The sequence below is a fragment of the Heteronotia binoei genome, chromosome 2, assembly GCF_032191835.1.
Source record: "Heteronotia binoei isolate CCM8104 ecotype False Entrance Well chromosome 2, APGP_CSIRO_Hbin_v1, whole genome shotgun sequence".
Taxonomy (NCBI): Eukaryota; Metazoa; Chordata; class Lepidosauria; order Squamata; family Gekkonidae; genus Heteronotia; species Heteronotia binoei.
Window position 1 is genome coordinate 183,212,840 of NC_083224.1, and position 21,987 is coordinate 183,234,826.

Below are 21,987 nucleotides of genomic sequence, written 5' to 3' on the forward strand. Positions count from 1 at the left end.
AACCACTTGTGCACTTGACACTTATTTTTCAGTTTACTAAAGTCGAATAGAGCAAAGCATTACACTATGTGTATTTCGCATTCTGTTTTACATTGATCTACAGTGCTCCACAGTGTAATACCTCTGGCCACCCAGTACAAAATCCGTAGCTACAGAAACTGACCCAATAATGCAATGAAAACTCTTAGATCTCAGTCAAGGTACCTGTTATCCTGCCATACTGCTGTCCAGTGTTCCCTCTAAGCTGATAGATCCAAGTGGGCAGCCGTGTTGGTCTGAAGTAGTAGAACAAAATAGGAGTCAAGTTTCACCGTTAAGACCAACTTAGTTTCATTCAGAACGCAAGCTTTCGTGTGCTCTCTAAGCACACTTCATCAGATGAGGAATCTAGTACAGTGTACTTAGAGAGCACACGAAAGTTTACGTTCTGAATGAAATTAAGTTGGTCTTAAAGGTGAAACTTGACTCCTATTTTGTCCCTCTAAACTGAGTTAGTTCACAGATTTTTAACCTACAGCTCACACATTTTTGTCTTAGCTCAGGAAAAATGGTCACAGACCACAATAATTTATGCAGTAGCGCACAACTTTATGCCAGTAGCTGACAGTAGAATTTTTGCTCACAAGACCCAGCAGCTTAGAGGGAACATTGCTCCTGTCTAACAAAAGAGAGCCCAACAATATCAACCTTTATAAACAACACTTTATTAATGTCTCTCCTCACTTGATTCTCAGATGTATAACCAAGAGTGCCTTCCAGTCACCACTTTCCTCCCACAAGCACTGCTCTCTCCACTTATTTGAAGAAGTTCCTATAAGCCAGGAACTCCCACCACTGCATACACAAGTTTGGCCCTGAGCTCTTGAACTCCTACCCTCCCCAAGCCTTTAAAACCAAATGCTGTGGCCCCTAATTTCTCTTCTCATATCCTTGGAACAGCAATAGCCCCATCTTACTGTACTCCACTTGGTTGCACACCCTGAGTTTCAGCTGCCTTGCTGTGCTCCATCCCTAACTGTGTGGCCTTTTCTGTGGTTTTCCCCAGACTCCAACTTTTGATTTTTACTTTAATTTTTGTTTGGGTCCTGCTCAGACTCCAGCACCTCTCTTGGCAACTCAGACCTAGTTTGTGTTGCTCTGAGGTCAGTCTGGACAATCAGCTATCCATATGCTTGGAAACACCACATATGATTCCCCAAAAAGAAATTTGTGAGGAGAGGTTATATAGCTTTCTGCTTCCTCCTCCTCCCTAACATCCCAGCTCTCTCATGCTTACACATCAAACAACTGTGTATGGGTGCTAGAATACTTACATTTGTTGTGGCTATTCTAGTATTATATCTGTACTCCCGTACTGTTTGGGCTACTTTAACATAGTTTGAGTGGAATACTAAATCCAGATCTCAAAATTTCTTTCCAAACTTACCCTGGAATCTTGTCACTTTATCACAGATTCATGAAAACAGAATGTGGTGTTCTGAGTCTAGATTTGGTATTTATCTCCAGACAAGTCTTAAAAGTGAAGCCAACAGCTCTTGTTAGGATAGGAATGACAAACAGTACAGGAAAGGTTTCTTTCCCATGCTTTTCCACTCAATCTCACCCAGTCTTTGCCTGACTACAGCCCATGTCCTACATGGCTTTTGTCCATGTAGTGCATGATTCTCAGAATAGGCTTTTTGGTGCTCAAAGGTTAGATCCATCCAACCCCATGAAAGTTTATCTTCAAATGTATTTGCAAAAATCATATTCCCCCTCTACCGCATACATGATTACTACTGGGAGCTGGTTTAGTGTAGCATTTAAGAGTGTGAATCTGAAGGCCTCCAGTTTAAATCTCATTAGAGCCACGGATTTATTAGTAAGTCCTAAGCAAGCCACTGTTCTCTCAATCACAATTGGGATCTGCAACATACACAAACTGCTAACCTTGCTGGGGGCAGTATTGTAAGGATTACTGTGGTAACAGAGACTGTGATTCAGGTACACACAAAAACACCACTATATTAATGATATTACTCAATTATAGATCAGTTCTTCTGTAACAGCCATTAACTTACACATTCTGTACTTACAATTACTATACAGCACCAAAATCAGGCACAGAGAATGGGAAATAATCCTCCCCACACTTCATTCCCTTTTTTAAGGTGCCTGAGCACAACTAAAGATTAGGGACAGAATAATTATCAGCATTGTGGGACAACAGACTAGGAAGTGATAGCCACTGACAATCCTTACTAGGACCATCAGATCACAGTTTTGAGAGTAGATGAGGAGACAGTTTAGGGACACCGTGTCTGAACTAAGCAACTTCTATTATTTCATATTATGCAAAAGTTTTTAAAAGACAGAAAATTAATAAGACTATCCTTTGTGACTGTGCACTGGCTAATCAAGCTAAACTCAGATCTCTTTTTAACCAGCATTTTTACTCATTCCCTAGCCTGCTCACCAGCCTTATAGCTCAGAGATAAAGGTATAAAATGATAAGGTTTTCTGTAAATTACGTAACTGACAAGTAAGGAAAACGTATTAGGTGCCAAATATAGAAATGTTATTTGAATTTTTATTTTGAACTCCAAGTATGGTTATCATCAGGACTTTTTTTTTTAGAAAAAGCCCAGCAGGAACTCATTTGCATATTAAGCTACACCCCGACATCACCACTGTTTCATACAGGGCTTTTTGTAGAAAAAGCCCAGCAGGAACTTATTTGCATATTAGGCCAAGCCAGCAGGAACTGCATTCCTGTGGGTTCCTGCTCAAAAAAAGCCCTGCTTATCATACCAATCTTGAAAATGTATTTTGTTGCAGCTGCAATTATTTTATGGTATTTATTGCTACAAATTTTACATTTTAGATAAAGGGGGTCAAGGCTGCAATCTTACACACACCAAGTTCAGTGAAAGCCATTTCTGAGAAAGATTGAGTAGAATTGCAGTACACACACTCCTTCACATGTTTATTAGAGAAAAACTCTCACTGAACTCAGTGTTTCTTACTTTTAGCAAACCCGCATTGGACCACACTGGTGCACTAATGTCAATGGAAGAGTATATAGTCAATATTTACAGCCTGTTCCTAACTGTGAGTTCACTTCTTTTGAGTTTAGTGCACCCTACTCACAGGAAGGACACAAGGAGCTGCAGCCAGACAAGTGCTTAACTTTGAAACTTGCCCTTATACTGCAAGTTACTTGGAGACATAGACCTGCCTTGGGGGGGGGGGATATTCCTGTGTGAAAGTTGCCAACACACCAATGACTGTATGTGAGTTCTATAAAAGCAAAACAGACAAGTCTGCATTCCCTTGGTTAAATATAGTTAAACTGAATCCCACTTAACTAATTAGGAACAAAGTTAGTGCCATAAGGACAATCTTTCGGAACAAGATTTTCAGCCTCTCAGTAGTGTCGTCTTCAATGTTTTCATGCTTTCTACTACAGCTCGTTACATGGTTCTAAGGAGATATTTTTAAAAGACAGCATCAGAATGTCAGAGTAGGATCAGAGAGACTCAGTTTCACACCTACTTGCCATGAGATTTAGTAGATGATCTTGACCGGGTCATTCTCATTCAGCCTAACCTACCTCACAGGTAGTTGCAAGTATAAAACAGAGAAGGGAACAACCATATCCACTGCCTTGAGCTAACCTGGCACAGAACTTGCATTTATCACTCTTTCTCCACCTAACCTACCTCACAGGGTTCTTATAAGGATAATGTAAAGAAGCAGAGTGGGTTTTTATACCCCACTTTTCACTACCCAAAGGAGTCTTAGGCTTACAGTCTTCCCTTCCTCTCCTCACAACACACATCCTCTGAGGTAGATGGGGCTGAGAGAGCTCTGAGAGAACTGTGACTTACAGTGGAAGAGTGGGGAATCAAACCTAGGACCGGAGAGACTTGGATCCACTGAAGCCTTTCTGCAAATATATTTCTGCCTCTGTGGAATACAATTTCTCATCTCTTTCCTCCCACTGTTGCCCAAAACACTCCTTCTGGCTACAGCAAAACTTTAGTGGATCCCAGCCTGCATATGTGTCTTTGAGTTCACTTGCCATGAAGTTCACCAAGTGCTCTTCACCAGCCACACTTTTGCTGAAACTAACCTAACTCACAAGGCTGTTGTAGGGGACAGAAAGGAAGAAACAGGGTTCTCAGGAAAAAGGGGCAAGGTGATAAAAATGCACTAAGAGTCAATAAGAGTAATGTAAAAATAGTTACCCATTACAATGTATTAAATCAAAAAGGCCTGGTACAGAGAACAAGTAATATATATAAGATTTGCTCCATATTTCTGGCCATTGTTATTTAATACAACATAATGGAAAACTATTTTCTCTCTTAGGGTGTGGAGGGAGGGAGGGAGGGGGAGAAAGATGGATAGCTGTGTTTGTTGGAACCAGGGGTGGCCAAACTGTGGCTCAGGAGCCACATGTGGCTCTTTTACACATACTGTGTGGCTCTTAAAGCCCCCCACCCCACCCCATCTGCTGGCTTGGAGAATGTGTTTAAAGTAAAGTTGCTTTCTTTCCACCTCTCCCTCCCCTCATCAATTTGCCTTCCTTCCTTGTCTTGTGGCTCTCAAACATCTGACGTTCATGTCTTGTGGCTCTCAATCATCTGATATTTATTCTATGTGGCTCTTTATTCTATGTGGCTCTTACATTAAGCAAGTTTGGCCTGTTCTAAAGCAATACAGTAAAGTCAGAACCCAGTGGCACCTTTGGTCTGGTTGGTAAGTAGACAGATAGCCAGACAGACATGCCAGCGGTCTCCCTATATAGAAACATCTGGCAACCCACACCCTGAAAGAGAACAGTTCCTTTAAATTGCCAAACATCAGATGTTTATTTTATGTGGCTCTTACATTAAGCAGGTTTGGCCACCCCTGGTCTAAAGCAACGAAGTTAGAACCCAGTGGCACTGTTGGCAGTAGGTAGATAGACCGACAGGCCAGCGGTCGCCTATATGAAAACATCTGGCAACCCACACCCTGAGAGAGAACAGTCCCTTTAAACTCTCAAACATCTGAAGTTTATTCTACGTGGCTCTGACATTAAGCAAGTTTGGCCACCCCTGGTCTAAAGCAATAAAGCCAGAACCCAGTGGCACCTTTGGTCTGGCAGGTAGACAGACAGACAAGTCAGCGGTTTCCCTCCATGGAAACATCTGGCAACCCACACCCTAAGAGAGAACAGTCCCTTTAAACTAGGAGGAAGCGACTGACAGCCCAGGCTGAATTATGAGAGGAAAGCGGGGAGGAAGAGAAGGAGCGACGAAGGGAAGGGAGGACAAGGCCGAAGACAGCCACGAAGGACGAGGACAAGCCCGGCCGAGAGAAGGAACCGACCTGGGGACCCGCCGACCCTCGTTCTCTTCTCCCACCCTCCTCAAGCGGTCCCGCCGTGACGTCCCTTCTTCCCTTCCCGCAAGCCCGGCTGCCCTCCAGGCCCGTCCCCGCCGCCTGCTGCTGCTGGGCCGGCTGAGTGACCGCCAGAGCGGCCTCACCTGTCCTAGCGTCGCCTCCGTTCTTTCCTCCTCCTTCCGGGCGGCGGCGGAGGCGCCCGGCTCATCCCGTAAGGCGCCGGGGTCGTCGAACGCTGAGGTAAACAGAGGCAGCGACGGAGGCTCCGGCCCGTCGCTTCAGCGGCCGCAGCAATGCCGCCATCCCGGCGCCATTACCGGCCAACAACTGACACTGAGGCGGAGCGGGGAGGGGGGGGGGGAGAGAAGAGAAGGGGTGGCCAGGAACAGCGGCGCGCGGCAGGGCGGGAGCCGCTTTGGGAAGTCTCGCGAGGAAGGCCGCGGGAAGAGCGCGACCTTCCAAAAATGGCCGAGGAGGAAGGCCTCCTGCGCCATTTTGAATGTGGCATGCCGTAGGCTCCACCCACCGCTTCGTAAAAAGAACAACGATGCGCGGCGCCTCAGTTCTTTCGGTGGGACTGGAGATTTTGTAGGACTGGCGGGGTCACTATGCAGAGGGCGGCAGGCAACGGCAAACTACCTGTGCACGTCTCTTGCCTTGAAAACCCTGTGGGGCCAGTATTAGTGGGCTGCAAACCTGACGGCAAAAAAAGACACGCTTGCAGACAAATGGGATTCTAAGATTTCAGGTTTTCACGGCTGGCATCATCATTAAGGTTTGTAGGATCTTTCGGGCTCAAGTGCCATGTTCTACTGGAGAAAGTTTTTCTTCCAGACGTTTCGTTCTCAGCTGCGGAGAACATCCTCAGTGGCGTTGCAGCCAGAGTAGGCTGCAACCACTGAGGATGTTCTCCGCAGCTGAGAACGAAACGTCTGGAAGAAAAACTTTCTCCAGTAGAACACGGCACTTGAGCCCGAAAGATTCTACAAACCCAAATGGGAATCTATTCAGGAGTAACCGAACTACGGCTCGGGAGCCACATTTGGCTCTTTCACATATATTGCGTGGCTTTCAAAATTCCCACCGCCCCATAGGCTGGCCTGGAGAAGGCATTTGTCTCTTTAAATCACTCCCCCAAACCAAGCCAGCTGGCAGCTTGGAGAATGCATTTAAAGTTGCTTTATTTCCATCCCACCATCCCTCTGCCCTCCCGCCATCTACTTGCCTTCTTTGCTGCTGTCAATCATCTGAAGTTCATGTCTTGCAGCTCTCAAAACATCTGAGGTTTATTCCATGTCACTCTTACCTCATGCAAGTTTGGCCACCCCTACTGGCCTGAAACACTTGTGGTGCGTTCACACTTCTCTAAATGATGCATTTTGCAACTGGATTTTTACTGTGTAAGGATAGCAAAAATCATCTTGCAAAACGCATTATTTAGTGTAATGTGAATGGACACTTGTTGGTGTATTTTGTGGAGCTGGCCAGCCTGTTAAAAAAAATCAAGCATATATGGCAATATTGTTAACAAACACTACTCACTTCTTGGAAACTAACAAGTCATTTTAAAGTAGGGTTGCCAGTGCAGGGCTGGGAAATACCTAGAGATTTGGGGCTGGAGCCTGAGGTGGGCGGGGTTTGGAGAGGGGAGTGGCCTCAATGGGGTACAATGCTATAGGATCCGCCTTTCTAAAGCAGCCATCTTCTGCTGGAGGTGAACTGATTTCTGTTACCTGGAGATCAAACCAGCTGTAATCCCAGGAGATCTTCAGTCCCTGGAGGTTGGCGACTCTATTTTAAAGGCTAATAAACTGCTCTGGTTAGGATTGCACTCATAAACCTTCCGAAGACACTAAGTGCACGTTTCAAAATCTTGGTGAATTTTAGAAGGACGTCACCTAATTAAAGAATTTCTAGTCGATAATAACAGTTTCAGTTGGTTTATCAAAGCATATATTGCAGAAGAGCCTTTAGTGAACACCATGCTCTCTGCTGATAGAAACAGAAGCAAAAGCCTGTACTTCAATGAATACAGCTTACTATTCTTAATATTTAGTGTGTGTTTATATGTACACATACACAGGGCTTTTTTTTTTTTTGAGCAGGAACGCAGTTCCAGTAGGCTTGGTGTCAGGGGATGTGGCCTAATATGCAAGTGAGTTCCTGATGGGCTTTTTCTACAAAAAAAGTCCTATGCAAAACATTGGTGATGTCAGGGAGTGTTTCATAATACGCAAATGAGATCCTGCTGGGCTTTTTCTTGATAAAAACCCCTGTACATACACACTCACACACAGAGCTATGTGACTGTCAGAGAGGACAGCTACTTCCTGGCCGAGGCATCCATCCCTATACATAGATCACATACCATCAGCAAAGAGTGCATAAAATTCCAGGAAAGAGCAGCCAAGGCCTGAGAGCATCTGGCACGCACTTCCTCTCACGATTCTCCCCACCGTGTAAAATACATGCAAGTACTACAGAAGTATGGAATCTGCTCTTAATAGTCCTTACAGCAATACCTACCTTCTGTGCATGTTTTTTTTTAAATAAATATTTTTTGTTTTATTGATTCTTGAAAATTGACCATTACAACATATGATTGTTAGAATTACAAATAACCCTTCCCCTCTCCAACCCTCCCCATCTACTCTTAGTCTTTCCCCCTCAGCCAAGGGCACAGAGTCTTGATCTTCCACTTAATGTCCTTCCTTGTTTCTCCCGAGATCCATTCTAAATAAAGGTTCCATCCGGTCTCGATTTCCTTGATACACTGAAGTTACATTCACAGAAGGTAAGTTAAGAAATAATTTCCCTTTAACATAATACTAACCAGGCACTGAGTAGACTGGCAAATATAACAGTTTCAACAGCTTTGTGAACCTTCTCCTCCTACACATGGGGGCTTTCATCGATCTTGTGCTAGCTGGTGCAAAATGGCCCCTGTAGTGTATTGCGGCAACCATTTCGTTATAACGCAACCATTTCATAATGCCGCAACCATTTCGTGATAACGCAATAGCGTTAGTCCGCGCAGCCAGCGGAGGCGACTGGGGACACCCAGGCGACTCCGCGGAGTGCGCTGAACGCGCGCCAATCACCATCAGCAGCGGGAAATTGACTGACCAGGATTGGGCTGGCCAGTCTGGGGGAATGTTCCGGACGATGTATATAAGCGGGACCCGGCCCGCGTTCTCTCTCTCTTGCGTGTAAGGTACTTGCAATAAAGCATGTTGCCCGACCTACGTCTCCAGTCTCGGTACTTTGCAGCCCCAAAGTAATCATAGTGTTCAATGATGCTACATGTTGGTGGTGAAAAATAAACATGCAGTTTTAGACAGGGCCGGATCTAGGGGGGCAGAGGGGGGGTGCTTGCCCCAGGCGCCGATGGAGGTGGGGCGCCAAATTGGGTATGGAGTTCATTATATTCTATGGAACCATAAGATAGAATGGCCCATAAGGGGGCGTCATTTTTTAATCCCCCCCCCCTCAAAAACCATGTAGATCCGGTCCTGGTTTTAGAACCTGTTTCTAGGGATTTGTTTCCCCTTTTGTGTACAGCTCGACACAAAAGGTGCAGTTCTGCAAGAACTTCTGTGCAGTTTAGTGTGTTGCATGTGCTACACAGAGAAATTATGGCTGTATTGCACTGCATATGGTAGTGGAAAGTGCCATCAAGTTGCAGCTGACTTATGGTAACCCTGTGGCCATTCAAGGCAAGAGACATTCAGAGGGGGTTTTGCCAGTGCCCATCTATGAATCGTGACCCTGGACTTCTTTGGTGGTCTCCCATCCAAATACTAACCAGGTTGAACCTTACTTAATTTCCAAGACCTAATTAAGTCAGGGATATGTGGCAGCAAATTTCTGCGCCTACAAGTTAACTGGCAACCTGCTGTAAGAAAAACTACAATCTGCAATACATTCCAAAAGGGTGCATCTACTTGCTTGTTTAACTTATTCAGCTTCTATTACATTCAGAGATACAAAGAGCAAGGCAATGCAGTGAAGCTGTTCTTAACTTTTGGGTTCATCCTCTTTCCCCTCTCTGACCCCACCCACAAGCATCTGAGCTTCCATGTGGCGTTCCCTATATAAGCTGAAGCCTGTCCTCACAATTTAAGACTGGAAGTGTGCTCCCGTTTAAAAATGAAATCTGAGACCAACAGTGGAGTAGAGAATGAAATATCCCAGCCATTTCCAGGCTTCTAGTGCAACTGTGGAGTGTATGCCATTGAAGACTGATGCCCTTTAGGTAGATCCAAGAGGGCAGCCGTGTTGGCCTGAAGCAGTTGAACAAAGCAGGAGTCAAGTGGCACCTTTAAGACCAATAAAGTTTTATTCAGAACGTAAGCTTTTGTATGCTCTCTAAGAACACTTAATCATATGAGGTACCTGATCCCCTCGTCTGATGAAGTGTGCTTAGAGAGCACACGAAATCTTACGTTCTGAATAAAACTTTTGTTGGTCTTAAAGGTGCAACTTGATGCCCTTTAGTTTGATGGTAGAAGAGCAAGCATTCACATCACACAAGAGCTATTTGCAACAGAATGAAAAACACAAAAGGAAGCTTTCAGCTATTAGGAACATATAAGATTGCAAATTCTTAAAAGGAAGCCTGAGCCCTACTTTAAGCCACAAGTTGTGCCCAAATGCAAGATGTTAGATTCCAATGTAACCATCTGTTCACATGGGGCTTTTTTTTTAAGAAGAAAAGGCCCAGTAGGAACTCATTTGCATATTAGGCCACACCCCCTTACACCAAGCCAGCCAGAACCGCGTTCCTGCTTTAAAAAAAAAGCCCTGTGTTCACTGAAGAATTAGGTTATGTGTTTCAAATGCCAAACAGTGCACGAGTGACCCTTCTAACGTACTCAACAGCAGCAGTCACCAACCTTTTTGCCACCAGGGACCAGTTTTGTAGAAGACATTTTTTCCATAGACCAGGGGCAGGGGGTGGCAAGCTTTCAGGATGATACAATTGTGCACTTTATTTTGGTGTGGTGGTTAAGTGTGCAGACACTTATCTGGGAGAACTGGGTTTGATTTCCCACTCATTCACTTGCAGCTGCTGGAATGGCCTTGGGTCAGCCATAGCTGTAAGAAAAACTACATTCTGGGTCATAGCTTGGGTCAACCATAGAGTTGTCATGGAGTCATAGAGTTGGGTCATAGAGTTGACCAGACTGAATATTACGCCGCCAGGATAAACAGAGATTGTAGCACCATATTGTTTTTAGCTTTTTAATATTAATGTATATTTATATTCGTATTTGTATTTATTGTGAACTGATTTTACTTGTATTGCCACTTCATATTATATCATGACATATTGTAAGCCGCCCTGAGCCTGCCTCGGCGGGGAGGGCGGGATAGAAATAAAATTTATTTTTATTGTCCTTGAAAGGGCAGCTGCTGTGAGAGCTCTCTCAGTCCCACTCACCTCACAGGGTGTCTGTTGTGTGTGTGTGGCGGGGGGGGGTGGTGGTGAAGGTAAAGAAGATTGTGAGGCACTCTGAGATTTGGAGTGCAGGGCAGAATATAAATCCAGTGTCACCATCTTATTATTACATTGTAATATATAATGGATATAATTATGCAACTCATGGCCTGGTTGCTAACAGGCCACGGACCGGGATTGGTCCGTGGACTGGGGGTTAGGGACCCCTACAGCACCATTATTGCTAAATAGCCAAGGGCAACTAAAGTGCTGGCTGAGAAACAAAATTAATAAGCAATATGCTTGGATGTGTTGAAGTCCCAATGACATTAGTGAGATTTGCATACCAAATACAGTGGTGCAGAGTGTTAAAGCTGCAGTACTGCAGAACTAAGCTCTGCTCACAACTTGAGTTCAATTCCAGCGGAAGCTGGGTTTTCAGGTAGACGGCTCGAGGTTGACTCAGCCTTCCATCCATCCGAGGTCGGTAAAATGAGTACCCAGCTTGCTGGGGGGAAAGTGTAGATGACTGGGGAAGGCAATGGCAAACCACCCTATAAAAAGTCTGCCATGAAAACATTGTGAATGCAATGTCACCCCAGAGTCAAAAACAACTGGTGCTTGCACAGGGGACCTTTCCTTTTCCTAAGTATGTCTATGCCTATTTCAGCAGAGTGTTTAATAGTACTGCAAACCATCAGGGTGCGCCTTTCAAGATAGCATTACCCAACATTACTTTCACTTCAGGTTTATGGGGAAATTGTCCCCAGAGAAAAACACCAGCACGGAGACCCCTTGGGAACAAACCTAACAGCTACAGTTTTAGGCACTATTCCATTTAATGGAGTCCTGTAAAATCCACTTTTCTCTTTGAAAGGATCGAGTAGGGTTGCAGCAATAGAACAAGTCCAATGACACCTTTAAGATCAACAAAGTTTTATTCAAGGTGTGAGCTTTCAGAGAGCCGGTTTGGTGTAGTGGTTAAATGTACAGACTCTTATCTGGGAGAACCAGGTTTGATTCCTCACTCCTGCACTTGCAGCCATAGCTCTTATAGGCGTTGTCCTTAAAAGGGCAGCTGGTGTACAATCTATAGAGTGTGGACGGAAATTAAAAAAAAACGTTCTATACCTATGTGCCATATTGGTTATCCCCGGTAGAAGCTTTTATGAGTCGCCCTCATGGATGACCTCCGGCGACATCTGGATCGAGGCAGCTCGGCAGTATTGCTGTTGTTAGACTTATTGGCTGCGTTCGATATGGTCGACCATCGGCTGCTGACCCGCCACCTCACCGACGCAGGAATTCGGGGGCTAGCCTTACAGTGGCTTTCCTCCTTCCTCGAGGGTCGGGGACAAAGGGTGGTGATTGGAGGAGAGCTGTCCCAGAGGCGCTTACTTAACTGTGGGGTGCCTCAGGGGGCAGTTCTCTCTCCGATGTTTAACATCTTCATGCGCCCCCTTGCCCAGATTGCCCGAAGGTACGGACTGGGTTGTCACCAGTATGCTGATGACACCCAGCTCTATCTATTGATGGACGGCCGGACTGGCAATGTCCCTGTAAATCTAGACCGGGCGCTGCAAGTCGTGGCAGGGTGGATCAAGTCGAATGGGCTGAAGTTGAATCCAGCGAAGACAGAGGTCCTTTGTGTGGGTTGCGGCGGGCCAGGGGAGGAGATCTCCCTACCAGCCTTTGACGGTGCGTCGCTGATACCAGTGCGCAGGGTCAAGAGCTTGGGAGTGCTACTGGAGCCTTCCTTGACAATGGAGGCACAGATAGCAGCCACTGCTAGAGCCGCCTTCTTCCATCTTAGGAGGGCAAAGCAGCTGGCCCCCTTCCTGGAACGCGGCGACCTAGCAACAGTGATCCATGCAATGATAACCTCGAGGTTGGACTACTGTAATGCCCTCTACATGGGGCTGCCCCTGTACCGAACTCAGAAACTGCAACTAGTGCAGAATGCGGCGGCCAGGCTGTTAGTGGGACTACCCCGGTGGGAACACATGCAGCCTAGGCTGCGGGAGCTGCACTGGCTGCCAATTGTGTTCCGAGTTCGTTACAAGGTGCTGGTTATTACCTTTAAAGCCCTATGTGGCCGAGGACCTGCCTACCTTAGGGACCGCTTCTCTCCATATATCCCCCAGAGAGCACTGAGCTCTAGCTCCCAAAATCTCCTAAAAATCCCTGGACCAAGGGAGGCCAAACTGAAAACAACACGAGAGCAGCCCTTCTCAATAATGGCTCCCCATTGGTGGAATCAACTACCAGCGGCGGTTCGAGCCCTGCGGGACTATAATCAGTTCCGCAGGGCCTGTAAAACTGTCCTTTTTCAAATGGCCTACAAGATGGAATCCTGAAGTGACACCTAGCCATCTGATATATACTGTGTTGTACTATAGCACCTTTAACTGTTGTGGTTTTAATTATTTTATTTGAATGTATTTTATTGTATAATGTATTTATCGTAATGGCACATGCCATGTCTGTGAGCCGCCCTGAGCCTGCCTCGGCGGGGAGGGCGGGATATAAATAAAAATTATTATTCTATGCAACCTAATATTTATTGTTGGGAAAATAACTATAATTACGGAGTATTATTGGATTCTGTTCATAATTTGAAATTGGATGATAGTATCAAAATAGTTTGGTGGATTAAAACGCAAGTTAACTCAAGATATCAAGCTGATAAAGTAATGGGCTTTTCTAGAAAACCAAATGAATTTGATGCGATAATACAAGATAATCAGAAATCTGTTTCTAGAATTTATAATTGGTTGTTGCAGTACAAAATGCAGGATGAGACAGTTAAAGAGAGCTGGGTTAAATGGCTGAAATATTTTGGTTTTAATATTGAGTTGAAAGAATGGGAAAAAATTTGGAAGCAAAACTTAAAATTAACTAAATCATCGGTATTTAAAGAAAATTTATATAAAATGGTGTATCGCTGGTGTTTGGCCCCGGAAAGGTCGGCCAAGATTTATTCGAGCTATTCAAATAAATGTTGGAAGTGTGCGAAGATAAAGGGGACCCTTTTTCATATTTGGTGGCAGTGCAAGTATGCCAAAAAAATATTGGACCCAAATCAATACCTGGAGCCAAAAAATGTTAAAAGTAAGGCTCTTCCATACACCAGAATTATATTTGTTGAGTGTCTGTAAAGCAGATATGCCCAAATTGGAGAAAAAACTCTTGCTGCATATTACCGTGGCTAGAATTTTATATGCAAAATATTAAAAGGTCTCCAAAATACCAGACAGGAATGAATTTTTGCAAAAATTACTAGATGCCGCAGAAATGGACATGCTAATGACCAGATTAAGAGGAGGGAACCTTCAAGAATGCAAAAAGACATAGGATCCACTGTATTTATGGACAAAAAATTTGGGAATCGATATGAGAAATGCGAACTTATGCTTCGGAAATACCCCTTAAGCTCTTGGGGTTGGTGTTGGCTGGTTGTGTAGGGGTTATTGTGTATGATGAATGTTTATATTGTTGTTTATTAGTTATATTTGTATGTGAAACTGGAAATAAACTTTGTTTTAATAAAAAAAAAAGGGCAGCTGGTGTAAAAGCTCTCTCAGGCCCACCTACCTCACAGGGTGTCTGTTGTGGGGAGGGGAGGTAAATGAGATTGTGACTGCTCCAAGACTCTGAGATTCAGAGTATACGGTGGGATATAAATCCAGTATCATAATCTTCTTCTTCATGTGTCTGATGAAGCGTGCTTGCACACAAAAGCTCACACCTCGAATAAAACTTTGGTCTTAAAAGTGTCACTGGATTCTAACTTTGTGCTTTGACAGGTTTGTCACGTGCCCTTGTCCTGTGTAATCTGGCCCCGCAGACTCAATGATAGAGGTTTCTGCTTGGCACACATGTCCCAGGTTCAATCTCCAGTTAGAAGACAATGAACATGATCATGAAAAAGACCTCTTCTTGAGACTCTGGAATCCATTGCCCATCACAGTAGACAGACAGTACTGATCCCGAAGGCCTAAGGGTCTCTGATTCAGTACAACACAGCGTCATGTGTGCTCCTGTGTACCAGCACAACAAAGCAGTTCCTGTGCTGCTACAGTGGAGCATGAATTTGGCCTTTATTTCACTCAGGCCTCATTTTAGGCAGGATGACCTTGGGTCACAGGAGCAGAGCTCTGGCACCTCTAAATTTTGCTGTACTCTTTAACCTCTGCATTTTACTGTACTTTCTTAATTTGAAACTTGGAGGGTATTTTGGGGAGAGGCACTGGATGCTATGCTGCAAATTTGGTGCCTTTACCTCAATTCTCCATTATATGGGAATTGGTCTCCATAGGGAATGGAGTGACCAGCAGACATCCCCCCTCCCCCGCTTTCTGATGACCCTGAAGCGGAGGGATGCCCTACCCCCACCTGGGGATTGGCCTATAGTCTTAACACCCCACCCACCCCCAAGAAAAACCTTGCTTCTGGGTTCCACTGTTCAAACCCCATGAGAATTTTGCTGAACTCTTAAGATTTGACAAACTTTCTAACATTCCCCTCCACACAAAATGGGAAAATAGCCAAAACATATAAAGCAGACAGATGGAAATCTTCCTCATGTAGCACCACTGTATTGTTTTAACTTTTTAAATTTATATTTGTACTTATATTGTTATTGATTTTATCTGTCATTTGTGATACCATGATTTCGTATCATGTTCTGTAAGCCGCCCTGAGCCTGCCTCGGCGGGGAGTGTGAGGTATAAATAAAAATTTACTTACTTACTGTCACCACATAGGAGAAATTGATTTTAAAAGTATGATGGGAACAAGGTTTTATTATGACAATTGTAATTCAAGAAGCATTTTAAGGTAGATACTGAGCTGATATAATTTAGTATATCTTCCAGAGATGTCAGGGGTGTGTGGCATATGCGAATTAGTTGTTCTAATGAGCTCTGGCACCTCTTTTTCTACAAAACGTCCCCCGATTTCACTAACATTTTATTTTTATTTTATTAATTTTATTTTTATTAACACTATTTTATTTTCCACAGCTTATCGTTGGAACTGTCTGGGGCAGTGATGCTCTGTATTCTTGGTGCTTGGTGGGGGGCACAATGGGAGGGCTTCTAGCATCTTGGCCCCACTGGTGGACCTCCTGATGGCACTTGGGTTTTTTGGCCACTGTGTGACAGAGTGTTGGACTAGATGGGCCATTTGCCTGATCAAGCATGGCTTCTCTTATGTTCTTAATGAATGTGTTGCAGTTTTTAGCAACACACAAGGGTAGATGATAAGTGCAATCATGGAGAACGGCATACTGAATTTTTACCTGCATGTAAGTGGATGAACTTCTCACAGAACTAACACAGTGGAGTTTTGAGTTGGCGTAATTTTGCCATCTTAAATGCAAACTAAAAATTTTCATAGTAAGTTATAAGGAATGCAGTAATGAACATTAAGTGTTACTTGAGCACATGACAGTATCAGATGCTAGAACTGCCTAGCACGCTGATTTTTTAAAAAATAGCTAGGCATAGTACAATCTTGAGTTGAACTACACAAACAAATCTCATTAATTTCCCCCAAGATTTCCAGCTGCAGAATAGTACCTAAAGCCCTTACTATTCAAGATTGTCTTTATAGGATATGTGGGCTGGATCTGAGCTTTAAATGAAAATTGTTATCTCAGAAAAGAGGGGGGGAAATACATATGTATACACGACAACTGCAGTCACAGCCCATTTAATTTCTAGCTCCAGCCACTTAGGTTTTTGCAAAATCAATTCAGATTCCTAACAAACATTTACCATTTAATCTGTTTATCCCATGTTTTCTGCAGTACTAAGTCCATTTGATGAAAATCCACTGCATGTTTTAATATACCCACCGCCTCTTCAAATTCTTCATAATTTTCTTCAGAACAGTGATTTCCTTTCCCACTTTTCATCTATGTTTTATAGCATTCATAACATTCAAGAAACAGTTGCATTCCACCCCCACCCCCCTCCCCCACAGAAAATGCAACCAAATAAAAAAAGCAGCCCCTCTTCCAACATAAGTTTTCTTCAGTGTTTTCACCTTTTAAAAAGCCTGTGGCAAAAGCCTGAGATAATCCTGGTTCCAAATTGTGGAAACTCAAGCCTATTTTTTTACGGTAACCTTTTATAAAGTTTGTATTCTAGAAACTCAGTTGAGGTTTTTACCTGCTGGAAGCAAGCGATCCTAGAGTCATTGCAGCAAACTTCAGTCCAGCCTGCAAAGCAAATGTTATAGCTGGACCGTCCTGAAGACTAGAAAATGCTGGCCGGACAGGAGCGAGGGGCTACACGTGCAAAGGCCTCCTATCATTTTACGGTAGTAGCCGAGAGAGGGGCTATGGAAAGTTTTCCCCCCCTCCACAGTATTCTTGCACGCTCCTCCTAAAAATAGAGCAGCAGCTGGGTGTTCTAGCTGAAACCAAAGTCGATCCAGTGGCCGGTGTTAAAGGAAGCCTTGCTGGTATTTTGGGGAAGGCTGGTCTCCACCTGTTGAGGCCAGAGCAAGGGTCACCCAGAGAGTCACCAAAGCCATATGTGATGGCCAAGTCCTCAAGGAAGCCACAGGAAGGAGCAACAATGTCAAAGATGCATAATGCGTTAGAGGTTGAAACCCCCCAAAAGGTCATCTTCCCCTTTTCTGGGTTTAAAATACTGAAGAGCTACATGCGCGCACAGAGAATAAGAAATTATGCTGTAGGATCTCTAATTTAAGATTTATGGACACGGCTGAGCGATATAAATCAGAGTACTCATGGGAATGCTGCAAAGCTGTACCCAAGCCACACTTGCCTTTCTCCTGGATAAAATGAAATGTATTTATGTTCTGCATAATCCTGTAACTCAGGAACCTCAACCATTTTACAAATCTATATACAAGTGAGCCAGTTTGGTGTTGTGGTGGACACTAATCTGAAGAACCGAGTTTGATTCCCCCTTACTCCACACGCAGCTGCTGGGTGACCTTCGGGCATTCAGTTCTCAGAGCTGTTATCTCAGAGCTCTCTGTTTTACTTCCCTCACAGGGAGTCTGTTGTGGGAAGAGGAAGGGAAGGAGATTGTAAACCATTCTGAGACTCCAAGTGAAGGACGATGTATCAGTCCAATCTCCTCTTCCTTATGTACCAAAGGGCATTTTGGGATGTTCTTACCAGTGGCCAAGCAAGACACAACCACCTTGTGCAGCTTCTTATGGTGGTTCTTTCTCCCCACACCCCCTAGTGTCACAGAGAAGTCTGGCACCTTAGGCTTCATGCTTTATTTAGAATCAAGCATTTTTTGCAGCACGTGGAGTGGAAAAAGACTGAGCATTGGTGAATTTGTGAGAAGTATCTGGGAGGTCAGTGGGAGCCACAAAACTCCCTTTTGGTCTTTTTTAACTGACCAGCAAGCTCACACCTATGTATGTTAGCAGGGAAAAATCCTTACCTGTTCATATACACATGGCAAGCCCCTCCCCACTTCCCATCATTCCTTTCACAGCTGGTTGTATCTATTATGTTCTGTTCTTGCTAGCACTCACGCAAGTCGTGTCTACCAAACAGAAAAGTGGAACAGAGCAGAATTTGGACCCGGTCATAAACACCTGCCATAGGACAGATAAAAACACCCAGCACAAATGCTTCCTTCTAAGAGCAGCGAGGGCTTTTACTTTTTTCCAAGCATAATTACTTGGGCATGGAATTGCATTGAACAGGAACAACAAATCAAAATTTTCATTCTGGGTAAACAAGCTTTAGCACGCAAGAGACAGGGAAGCCACTGCACATAATGCAACTATATAGACCAAATGTAGTGAATGAGGGACAATAAGGCCCTGAAACCAGTCTTGAGAGAATAGAGAAGCAACGTATTTGTACTTCTCATTGGGAGAACAAGCACAGACATTATCTGTTTGCCAGGGGTAAAAACTCTGCTCAAAGCCAGTATTGTGAGTGGACACTTGGGGCAGGAAACCCCTTCCAAACTTCCAGGGCTTTTTTTGAAGCAGGAACTCCTTTCCATATTAGGCCACGCACCCCCCCGAATGTAGCCAATCCTCCAAGAGCTTACAGGGCCTACTGTAAGCTCCAGGAGGACTGGCTATGTGGGGTATGTGACATAATATGCAAGGGGGTTCCTGCTACAAAAAACCTCCCTGCAATCTTCCATTTCGAAAAAGATCAGAAATTCAGAGCAAGCCTCTAGGCTCATCATAGGCAAAGCTACTAAAGGCCAAGGAAAGTTTCACTATTCTTAAAATTAGGGAAATTCTGTGGGTAGGTTTTGCTTTCACATCCAGGAACCTAACTGCTGTTGACACGATATTTTGACTATTCAAAGTGAGCTAGTCAAATTAGATGTGGGCCAGGTGTCCACTCGGTATCACTTACGGATTGTCACTGTGCTGATCTATCTACATTTGGCAGCAGCTTCAAGGCAATGCAGGTTCTGGGAGCACCCTAATCCAGATGAAGGTTAAAATATTGGAGGCTGGTGGACATTAAACACTCCTTCCCTAAAACTTATTCTCAAAATCAGCAAGTCTCAGCGTCCACGGTTATTGATGAAGGTGCTTCCGGGTCGGAGAGCCATCCCCACCACTTGCAGCTCTCTTAACCAGCAGAGGATTGCACTACCCCAGTGCTACCAGGGGATTTCTCTGGCAGCAGCACAGGGGAAGGCAGAAAGGCTGAAGGGCAGCAAGCCATAGAATTCCTTGATCTTGTACATGCCAGCTCAGCCTTCCTTGGTCCCAAAGCTACCAGATGCCTATAGCACCAGAGTACAGTAAAAAGGAAGCTGATTTTCCTCTCTTTGCTTGGCTTCTTCCCCTTCAATCTCTTTACAAGACCTCGCTTGATACTTTAAAATCCCTTCTGCCTTTGCAGAGAGGGCCAGCTTGGTTCTCCAATGGACCCCACAGGATTCTACGGGCTCTAATGTAGAGTGAAATGCAGAGCAGAAGCTCCCCTTTTGTGCTGGGGGATCCGGGTCACCACAGGCAAGCTGGTAGCAACCACCACAGCAGCCACGTGTGCTCTGTGTGCTCTCTCACAGTGAATGCACAAAAGCTACTACGTCTTACACTGAAAGATAAAATGCTGCCCCCTCCACCACCAGCAGCAGGTGCCCCTGTATAAGCAGACAAGAATCACACAGGAGTTTGGTAATCGCATAACGTGCCTGACAGCACACAAGTAGCCCATACTGCCCTCCCTGCAACAGCCAGCTAGGATAAGTGCAAGACATTTCCACTCGAGAGGTCTGCCAATTAAGAATTAGACAAAGAAGGGAAAGAGGACAGACAGCCTTAACATATGACCTGGAAGTTCCTAATAGTAAAAGACTATCTGGTGATTCTGACACAACAGAGGCTCAAAATACATTGCCATAGGCGGAGGAGGGGGGAGGCAGTCAGCAGTTTCTTAAAATCTATCTGTACAGCCCAAAAAACAGCAAAGGAAAAGAGAGCTGGAAGCATTTTCACCAGACTAATCATTGCACTCAGCTGGATGCAGAGTGACAGTGCCTTTTACATTTTTCTGTCTGATATTTTTATACTGCTTGAATCAGCACCAACAAGTATAAGACGCTTTGGAGAAATTCAGGAGTGCAGTTTACATTTTCTCCTGTTAAACATTCTGCTTTGTAGAATGTTATTGGTACTGCATGGTTTCCAAACCTGAAAAGGCCAAGCTGCCCCCCCTCTACTCAGATTCATGTGCAGACCTTGCTTTTATAAGAACCGCAGCTATCCCACTTCAAAGTACCACCATGATTGCAGAAACCGCTGCCAGCCTTCTGTATCTGGCAGTTTCACACAACACGTTTTTCCTGTCTTAAGTATTTCTGCACATGCCTAATGGAGGGTTAGTATAAGCAGCATCTTATGTACAAATTGGCTCAGTGGTGTCTCTTCCTTAGAAAAATGTTAAAGATCAACTCAGCTTCCCTTGTTCTATTTGCAAAGCGTCTTTCTAAGCTGACAAGTACTACGAGGGTGGCAGCATAGTCCTCATGACAAGAGACAATAACCAGCAGCTGACCCATGCACTAGCAATATTCTTTTGACACATCCCCGGAATGAGCGGGGGGGGGGGAGTGACCCAGTTCAAAAACACCACAGCATGAGCACTACATCCCCTAAAGCTTTTTAATGGCCTTGTAATCCAATACTCTTTGGCTGAAGATGTTGAACTTATTTGTTCAAGTGTTATAACCAGTTATGTATCAAATACCCACTTATAGCCCCACTGTGTGGATCAAAAGCAGCAGCCAGCCAATACAGGGAAAACCCCAACTCTGGGGGAAAAAAAACAACACAGACTAATCGGGGCTTACCAGCTCTATTTTCATGCTACAGGGCTTTTTTGTAGCAGGAATTCCTTTGCATATTAGACCACACACCCCTGATGTAGCCAGTCCTTCTGGAACTTACATGAAGCCCCTGTAAATGCTTGGAAAATTGCCTACATCAGAGGTGTGGCTACACACACACAGCTTTTTTGTAGCAAAAGTTCAGCAGGAACTTATCTGCACATTAGGCCACACCCCTGACATCACCATTTTTTCACAGGGCTTTTTGTAGAATAAAGGCCAGCCAGAATTGTGCTCCTGCTCAAAAGAATCTGTGCGTGCGTGTGCATTACAAGACTGCTTGACAACTGCAACTACTCCAGAACACAGCATCTAGATTAAATTTCTGGCATTAACCACGCAGAGCAACATTAATGGTTATGTTTGGGGGTCAAATAAGCTACCAGCACTTACCATTTCAACCCTATGCTACAAGGCTAGATTACCTGGACCTCTTCCCCGCACTAATTATGTCTAATGTTTCACCCTCTATGAAGGAAGTCCCCCTTTAAATCATGGAACCAGTTGCCCCACAACATCCACCCCATTTGGGACCTTGGCCCTTTTATAAGCAGGCTTTAGAGACGTTACGCAAGCTCTTCCCAATTATCACTTTTTCCAGCTTACCGGAGTCTCCAGATTTTTAACAACAATATGTAATTATATGCTGTTGTTCCCACAGCACACCAGGGAACCATAACGCCAAAAAGACATGCAAAACAAGAGGACACCCAGCAAATCCCCTTGCTTGTCAAGACCAGTTGTCTTCGAAAACTAGGCACTATCATAGCTATGCTACAGAGGTAACTGTATTTGTTAGTTGCCTTC

At 44.4% G+C, this 21,987-nt stretch overlaps 1 protein-coding gene across 1 annotated transcript in view; it reads right to left on the reverse strand.

Annotated features, from left to right (window-relative positions):
- Positions 1-5,842, reverse strand: part of CEP350 (centrosomal protein 350) — an 83,704-nt gene extending 77,862 nt beyond the window's left edge. The window contains exon 1 of the mRNA XM_060232610.1: positions 5,517-5,842. The gene's annotated coding sequence lies outside the window, so the exon portion shown is untranslated. The remainder of the gene's footprint in view (positions 1-5,516) is intronic.
- Positions 5,843-21,987: the final 16,145 nt, after the last annotated feature.